This window comes from Monodelphis domestica, chromosome 5, assembly GCF_027887165.1.
Source record: "Monodelphis domestica isolate mMonDom1 chromosome 5, mMonDom1.pri, whole genome shotgun sequence".
Classification (NCBI taxonomy): domain Eukaryota; kingdom Metazoa; phylum Chordata; class Mammalia; order Didelphimorphia; family Didelphidae; genus Monodelphis; species Monodelphis domestica.
This window is the reverse complement of record NC_077231.1, coordinates 322182427-322191517: the sequence shown is the minus strand read 5'-3', so window position 1 is coordinate 322191517 and position 9091 is coordinate 322182427.

Here is a 9091-nt window from a genome sequence, read left to right as displayed (position 1 = left end):
CTGGACAATTGGGAAAAGTGACCCAAACAAAGGCTATTCCAATTTAAAAAGAGGACACTCACAAGTTTTTTTTATGTCTAAAACCCCAACTTATTAGACCCATATTTGGCGCTACCAAGGCCATCTCTAATGAAAATGTGCAAAGGACAGCACCTTGGAGAACACCTTTTCTGTAACACAAAGCATCTCTGCAATGGCTAGATATCTCCCTCTGCACTCCTCTTTGTAGACACTAGCGCTGGTGAGATGGATACCCAGAGGATAACTGTTGGGGGTAACCTGGATAGTCCCCCCTAGTACTATTACCCAAGGTCCCCAATGGTCGGCTCCCTACTGATCATCCATTTGACATCCATCAGGCAGTCGGAGTTAATTAGCTCTTAGCTCAAAGTCATTTACTAAACATGTAGGAGAAGATTTGGTGCAAAACACTCCCCTCTGGTCCGTGATGCTAAATATGAGGACTTGTGGACGAAGCAAACTCCAGGTGGGAGAGCACCTGTGGCTGGGGGTGGGGGGTGGCTCACAGCTCCTGATGAAGTGGACGGCCCTTCCCACAGTCCTCATCAAGTTTGCCTGGTGTCTGCAGCTTCTGCCCTGATGGCCGCTACCTTGAAAAACCCACGTATGTCTTTGGAAACTCCAACGTTCTTCTCTTCATCCAAATGGCCGCGTGTCACAAAACCTGCCATTTCTGACCACCAGAATTGTGGGTTGTGCTGCCATGCAACCCAACAAGATATGGGGGCTGTACCTAAACTGACTTGGGAAGATCCTTTGGGAGCCTGAGGATTAGAACCAGCTTACCAATTGATGTTGGTATTGAGGTGGTTGCCACTAGCCAGGGGAAGTATCAGTTATCTAGAAATGGATTTATCCTTTATATATTTATACACACACACACACATACACACACACACACACACACACACACACACACACACATATATATATATATACATATATATGTATATATATATATATATAGAGAGAGAGAGAGAGAGAGAGAGACAGACAGACAGAGACGGAGAAAGGGAGAGAGACAGACAGACAGAGAAAGGGAGAAAGACAGAGACAGAGAAAGGGAGAGACAGACAGACAGACAGACAGAGATCTAGGATGAGGGGGATGAGGGGAATGAGGTCATGCTGAGATCAGGAGTCTTTGAGAAGCTTAAAGGCACACAGACAGTATTTTGATCTTTCCCTTAACACAGCTTGACAAAATGATGGACCAATTCAATATGTAGTAACCAAACTTGAACATGTTTACTCCAAAGAGCCATGTGGGTGATTTGCTTACCAAACTCCACATTTATTTATTTTTTTATGCAAAATTCTTTGGGAATGGCTATCATTTGCCTAAATATTTGACCAGAATACACAGTGCCTGTTTGGAGGGCCAAAGTGGCATCTGGGGTGTGACATCCAAACTGCAGGTTGTATTTAGCACGTATGAATCTTGTTTTTCCCAAAAAAAAGAGTGTAGCCTGGGGCTCCAGGGAAGCTTTCCCTTTTAGCCACAGTCTAGGATGCAGGTACAAAACCAGGATAAGTTTTTGTTTCTTTTCTGAATTTCCTTGAAAAGTTTCAGGCTATCACATGATCCCTTCAATATCATTTTCTAGACTATGGTCCTAACTATCTCGTGATGTCTTATGAATACTTTGATGGATCTGGCCATCACTTCCACGTGGTCTCCACTGCCTGAGGGGCCAGATCCCAATCCACCTACCCCTTCTTGACCTGGGTAACATTTTTCCACGGTCTCCCATCTTTTCCTTCCAGGGGGCCACACTGGGTGCTGCTTCATTTTTCTTCCTAGTTGTCTTGGCATTATGTGGGAATCGACAAAGCTCATCCTTGCATGGAACTTGTCTCCTCCCCTTCTTTGATGACCCAGATAGATCTGATCTGCTGCCTCATTGATAATATGATGCAGCCTCTTCATGCCTTGCTCTGTTACCTTTGGGATGAGCCCACCATATAATTCAACCCATAATTAAAAAGGAATATAATAAGCATTGTGACAAGGATAATGACACCCCTTCTAGGTGCATTTAAGACTTAAAATGTGCTTTTCTCACAATCCTGATACTCGCCGACCAGACTCAGAAAAGTGAAGCAACCTTTCTAGGCTACAAAATGGCTTTCAGTGTGTTTCTGTGTATTATGTACCTATATGCCCAATTTCCCCAACACATTTGATGATCACTACATCTGCTGCTAGAGCTTTCACTTCCTCAGTTTTCTAGTTTGCCAATCTATAAAATGGGTTCAATCATAGTGCCTCCTTCTCAAGGTGGCTGGACATAATCACAAAATCACTTGGTAATTAGCTGATTGTGAGCAAGAAGAGAGATTCTAGAGAGAGAATCACTCTGCAAAAATTAAACAACGACATTCCTGAGTATCACGACCCAGAGTGTACAGGCCATCTTGATCTGATCTCTTCGGTTATGCAGAAGAAGAAAAATAAAATCTTCAATTAACTGTTTGCCTGGCTTTCATGGAGTCTCAGCTCAATCTCCCACCTCCCATAGGAGCCTTTCCTATTCCCCCTGGCTTCTAGTGTTCTCCCCTCTAAGATGGCCTTCCACGTACTCTACAGCCATCATGTATATACCTGGTTTTCCACATGTCATCTCCTCTGCTCTGACATGAGCTCATGGAAGGCAGGGGCCTCCAGTCTGCCTTTCTTCACATTCTCACAGCTTAGCTTAGTGCCTGGCACCTTGTGAGGGTTTAACACAACCTGGCTGATAGACTGTCATTGACTTTTATTCCCTCCCCCCACTGATGAGTGACTCATTTCCTCTAGAAATTGTTCCTTTCTTTCTGTTGAGTCACCAACTCGTCTATGGTGCGCAAGTCTACAAAGTTCTTTTTTTTTTTTGAAAATGAGCCTGCACAGGAAGGTAATATTCCACCTCCTGGATGTATAAACTCCAAAGGAAGTTAACACAGTACAGAAATTTCAGTCTTCTTTGGGAGATGCAACCTTGATACAAATAAGCAAGAAGAAGATAGTTAGAAAAGAGGGAGAATATAATAATATCAGCTAGGTGGTGCAATGTCTAGAGTGTAGGACCTGGAGTCAAGAAGATCCATCTTGAATTCAAATCTGGTTACAGGCATTTACTATCTAGATAACCCTGGGTAAGTCACTTCATTTTGTCTGCCTCAATTTCCTCATCTGTAAAATGAACTGGGGAATGAAATAGAAAATCACTCCAGTATCTTTGCTAAGAAAATTCCAAATAGGGTTGTGAAGAGTCAGACACAACTGAAACAATTAAGTAACAAATGTCGAATCAAAAGGAACATTTCCTTTGCAGTCTGAAAAGTCTTCATTTCACAAATGAAGGTTGAAAAGCCTTAATGAAGCTACAACTTTTGTAAGATTCAGAGCCAGGATTTGAAAACAGAGCTTTGTTGTTCAAGTTTAATGTCTGTTCCACAAAGACACTGTTCCCTGGGTGCAGCCCATTATTACAACACCCCTTTTGAATAATCGATGCCCACCCACATGCTCCTTGAACCCCACTGGCAATATATCCCCCCTCTTCCGATTTTGCTCCATCCTTCATCAAAATCTTCCAAATTCCCCTTTTCTCATCTCTGTTGAGGAAAGCAAATTGTGCCAGAAGTTGAGTTCTTCTCTTTCTCACCATGATGTCACTTAAGTTTAGGCTGTTGCAAAGTGCTCCTGTTCACATCCCATTTATCATTCCTCAGCTGAAAAAGAGAGTTCCCATCCAGAGTCAGAGAAGCCTGCCCCTGTTATTCTCCATCCCTAGTGATGTTCCTCTGCTGGAAACCCTTCTGGCCCATGTTATCTATATCTATCAGGAAGCAAAAAGTCTCTTCTGGGAAAGAGGCCAGAGAACAATCAAGAGTGATGGCATGGATTCTTAGAGTCCCTAGGCACCTTTTAGGAGGATTGGGCCAATAAAGGGACCCCCATTGGTGTGCCAAGAGGGAGAGATTAGATTTTACAAGACACGTAGGAATCCAACACCCTAATTTTTACCACCGATCTTGAGTCCTTTTGTTGAGTGAATCAAGAACCCTACAGTAAATACAAACTGCTTCTTCTGGTATGACCTTGTTAAAGTCTTTGAAGCTTTTGGGTTTCTTCTTGTCTCATCTACAAAACAGAAGTGGGGAGAATATGCAGAATCACATTCCTACCACATGGAGAATCATTATAACTGCTTTGACCAGAGATGATAATATTGGGGGTGAGGGAGATGTATAGTATAGTGGTAGTCTCTCGGTGACCGAGAATGACAATTGTCTTTGTGCATTATCATCTATTGATGCACCCTCATGTGGCTTTGAAGTCCAAAGACTGAGGCACAAAGTTTGTGGCACATGGGGCATGGGACGCCAGTTGTTACGGGAAGATGTAGTCACCATCATTAAACCTGTGAAGGGGTATGATGATGAGGAAGAAGAAGGATTAGTTTAGTCCCTTTACGCCTGTGAGACAGAACTAGGAAGAAACAGTAATAATTTGGACTTGAAGATGAAGGAAAATGTCTTCATAATTTGAGCTACTTCATTATATCTCAAAAGATCATGAACTCCACCCATAGGTGGCCTTTCAGCAAATTATGGATGATCTTTCTCAGATGCACTTAAGTGATGGCTCCTTTTGGCTATGAGTTGACCAGATGGCCACTGATACCTCTTCCAACTCTGAGATTCCATGTGCTTTCATATGGAACTGGAAGGCTTTTTCATTTCCATATAACTCTCATCATTGGTGAATTCCAACATTTTACTGTTTCTTGACTTGTTCAGCTTCTAGGAGAGAAACAAGAGAGGAAATGGAAGAAAAGCCAGAGCCTGTTATCCCTGAAGAGAGAATGAATAATGCAGAGTTGACTGGAATTGGCTTTCTCCATCCAGACTAGGTAATGAAGGTTTCTTTCATCTGTTCTCATCACACTCTTTAAGACACACATGTGTTGGGGGTGTGTGTGTTTGTGTGTGAGCCTGTAGCCTCTGGTGAAGAGCTGAAACATTGACAAACAATGGGAATCACACACCTCACAACTGTATTTTTCAACTGATGTTCATTAAGTGAAACATATTCGTGTCTAGCAACCAGAAAGATTGCCATTTTGTTAAAATAAACAACAACGCTGGCCTGGGGATATTCGGGAAAGCACTGCCATAACAAACAAACACTGGAATTTGCCCAAAGATGCCACCATGAGCCCTACTTCCCCTTCTCTGCACCTCTCTGAGATGCTCTAAGACATATTCAATTTAAAAATCAAACAAAGAGCTTACCTGATTAATGGGGATATTAATTACTTTACTTCTTCTTAATCTACCTCCTCAGTGATAGTCAATGACTTGGGTTTGATTTTGGTCCAAGGGTCATGGTGTATTTTTGGACAGCTCTTGAGCTGATGATTTTTACATTTTTTGAAGTAAAGTTTCATTTTAAAAAGCCAAAATTCATTATATGGAAAAACATTTTACATTATTGTGCATTTAAATGTATATCCCATTGCTTGCTGTCTCATGGAGGGAGGAAGAGAAAGAGGAAGGATTTGGCTCAAACTAAAGAATAAAACAACCCTAAGGTTAAAAATTATTTTTACGTACAGCTTAGAACAATGGAAAATGTTATTAAAAACCAAAATGACAAAACTCTTCTTAGCATCCAAAATGGACAGTGGGCTAGATTTGTGCCATAAGCAAGCCATAGTTTGCTGACCAGGGGCCAGCTAGCTCAGACTCCAAGAATCAGAGTTGCAAGGCCCCTCAGAGAGCATCTAGTTCACCCCACCAATGTGGAGTCAATCCTATGGCTACAAAGACCTAGTAGTTATTTAAACATCTTCTACTGGCCAGAAGAAGCCTTGGCCTGTAGTGTAGTCCAAAAGCCAGCCAGGCCACATGCAGAAACTCTGATTTTGGTGGTGGTGGTGGTGTGGGGTTCGTAGATCATTCATGGAAAAACAACAAAAACCCCAAAACAAACAAACAAATGACAACCCAAACAGAACAACTCGGCTCTGTCAAGCTAAAGTTCGGTCCTCATCTCCCAATCGTGAGACCAGGAAGTCTTTGGCTGCATGCTTTAGCTTCTGCATGAGATGAGAGGAGCTCCAGGTACTGTCTTCCCTGGTTTCAAACAGAGTCCAAAGTGGTGGCAGTGATGGAGGCAGTGTGCGCCTTGGACTTTGTTTCCACTTTAATACCACTCAATCATAATTAATTTTCTGATGATCTTAAGCTAAATTAGAAGCAATGGAGAGCACCGCAGGAAGGGAAAAGCATGAGGACACCTAGCCCTGAGCCCAGTGGGTAACCTTAACCAATTTAGAAGCCCACTTGGTAGGAAGCAGCCCAGCTCCAAGCCGAGTGGCAGGTGATCTTGCCCACAGGAGGTGAAGGGGCTTTGTCTCCTTGCCCAGACCTGGTGGATACATGGGGTCCTGGTGCTTTTCATTAGGCAATCAATAATATGTTTTTATTAGTTCCAGAGCACTGAACCAAGCCCACTAGAAGCCATCTCCCTCCACTGTTTTGGGTGTGAATACCACAATTAACCCAAGAAAAAAATAAATTAGTTTTTTTCCTGAAATCTGGAGGGTTTCAAGTTGTAAAAGTCCAATTACAAATTAGCAAGCTGTGAATAATCAGATAAAAAAAATTCAGAGTGGAGGCTGCAAGTGCGTTCCTTGTAAAAATCCCTGAAGATTTATGAAGTTCAAGTTGTACAGAAACTGTTGGGGGAAAGGAACATCCCAGAGGATGTATGGAAGTGTGATCTAGTCTGGCTCGTAGCAGGGGGCTCTCTCATCTCTTGGGAACATTCACATTGGAGGGAGGAAACTCATTAGCTGAAGACTGCCCAAGGGAGAGCAACCAGTTTGGCGCAGGGCTTCAAGTTCAAAAGATAGGAGGAAAAACTCAAGGAGCTGGGGATGGCTCATCTTGAGAAGATAAGGATGGGGAGAGAAGGTCAGTGATGGCTGTGACCATGGTGGCCATTTGGAAATAGGAGCTGCAATGATTATTACTTGAAGAACTAACATATGGAAGAAGGATCTCCCCTGGTCCGATTGGTCACAAAGGGCAATGCTAGGAGCAGTCCAAGGAAGTTTCTGAGAGTCAGATTTAGGCTCTATTCAAAGAGAAGAAAGGTACGTGGGCAGAGTAGGTGGAGAGCTGACCTTAGACCCAGGAAGCCTGGTGTTCAGCTTCATCTATGACACATACTGGCCATATGACACTAGGCAAGATGCTTTATGTCCATCTTAGGGCTCCCAGGAAACTCTCTAGGACTATAAATGGAACAGTAAAGGTTGATTTGCATTGCTAGAGGGGTTGCTCCCCCATCCCCATTCCTCAATTCTTTATGTCAAAGAATCACATGTTCAGTCCAAAAAGAATGAAGGAATGAATGGATAGATAAACACTTGAGTGGCTGGATAGATAGTGGGATAAGTGGAAAGAGGGAGAGATAGAAGGAAAGAGGTGAAGGGAGGGAGGGACAGAGGAAGGATGGAAAGAAAGGCTTCCTACAGTGACCATTCTTTCAGAGTAGAATGAGCTGCTTCAGAAGGAAATTTCCTTCTGGACTGGTTGATCCCAGTGAAGCAGGCAAGAGGTCTCCCATGGGGTTGCTCACCTCAGGTCCCATGTCTAGGTAACAGGTGATCACTAAGAAGGTGGCTCATACCATCTTCTTCAACTGGAAACTGTCCAACAATGACTTCTGCCTTCTCCCTTACCATGACTCTATCAGCCTGTAACTCAATCTCTCTGTCTCTGTGTCTCTGTCTGTCTGTCTCTCCCTCCCTCTATCTCTCCCTCTCTCTCTGTCTGTATGTCTGTCTGTATCTCTCCTTTTGATTTCAGTGCTAAAATAGAACACAGGGCCCACCCCCTAGTGTTTTATCCTATTTGTGCATCTTGCAGAACCTAAAGGCTTTGACAAGATTAAAGCCACCCTTTCCCCTATGCACTCTAAGACATTGCAAAAACCAGAGTAGTCTGCACAGCATTTAGTACTGCTGGGCATTTTTCTTGGCTTTATGCCTGAAGAATTTGTCACCAGATCAGAGTCTCAGGATGGACCTCTCATATATAGCAAGGCTGGTCCTCGGAAAGCAGAGACCATCCATCTCTTTCTGGGATGGTAGCAAACACCTTCCCATCATGGAGGAACATATAAGCCCTTGGGTTCTGTACACAGTATCTTTAAGAGCCCATGCCCACCTCCATTCCATAATTTGGCATTATACGGTTGGTTGCTGTGTAGGGGATAAAAAGATGAAAACTGACCCAATCTCCTCAGTTTAGCTGCTCAAAATCCAATAGGTACAGGATTAGGGTAGGAAATCTACCCAAATCAATCTGATATAGGGTAGACTGAGGTGGAGCAAGACAAGAGTCTAGAAAAAGGATAGTGAGAAAACTTGAGGAATAATGCAACATCCTCAGATATCAAGAGTGAGAAGAGATTACAGAGGTGCTCTACAAGAAAGGAAGTGGCACCTGACCCAATTCTTGAAGGTGGAGATAAGGAAGGAGGAGCCTCTTACATGAGAGTATGGCTGGACAAATGTTGGGAGGTGGGAAATGTTTTAATTTAGAGAGCACTCTGGATCCGATGTATCTACTACCCAGAACAGGTAAAGTAATTGGTAGCTGGAATAAAAAGTGAATGCTGGGTAGGAGCAAGAGTTTCCAGGACTTAAAATGAAATCTAAGGAAATTGGATTTTCTCCTAAAGGCCACAGGAAGCCAGTGACTTATTTTGAAAAGGGAACATAATCAGCCTTGTACCCTGGCAAGATCCTCTTGACAAGACTTTAAAGGCTGAATGAGGGGACAAGGAGTCTGCAGGTCAGGACAGCATTCAAGAAGCGGGATGTCCTAGAAATCTCAAAGAGGGCAGTGGTCAGGCCAGTGGAGAAGAAGGGCTAGCTGGCTGCCGGACAGCTTGGTGGGCTGTTGAATTCCTTTTTTCTGTTCTAAAGGATAAGGAATGACAATTTAGATTTCAGCTTCTGGGGTAAGAGGGGCCCTCCCGAATTACTCTGCCCTGAAAAGGATTT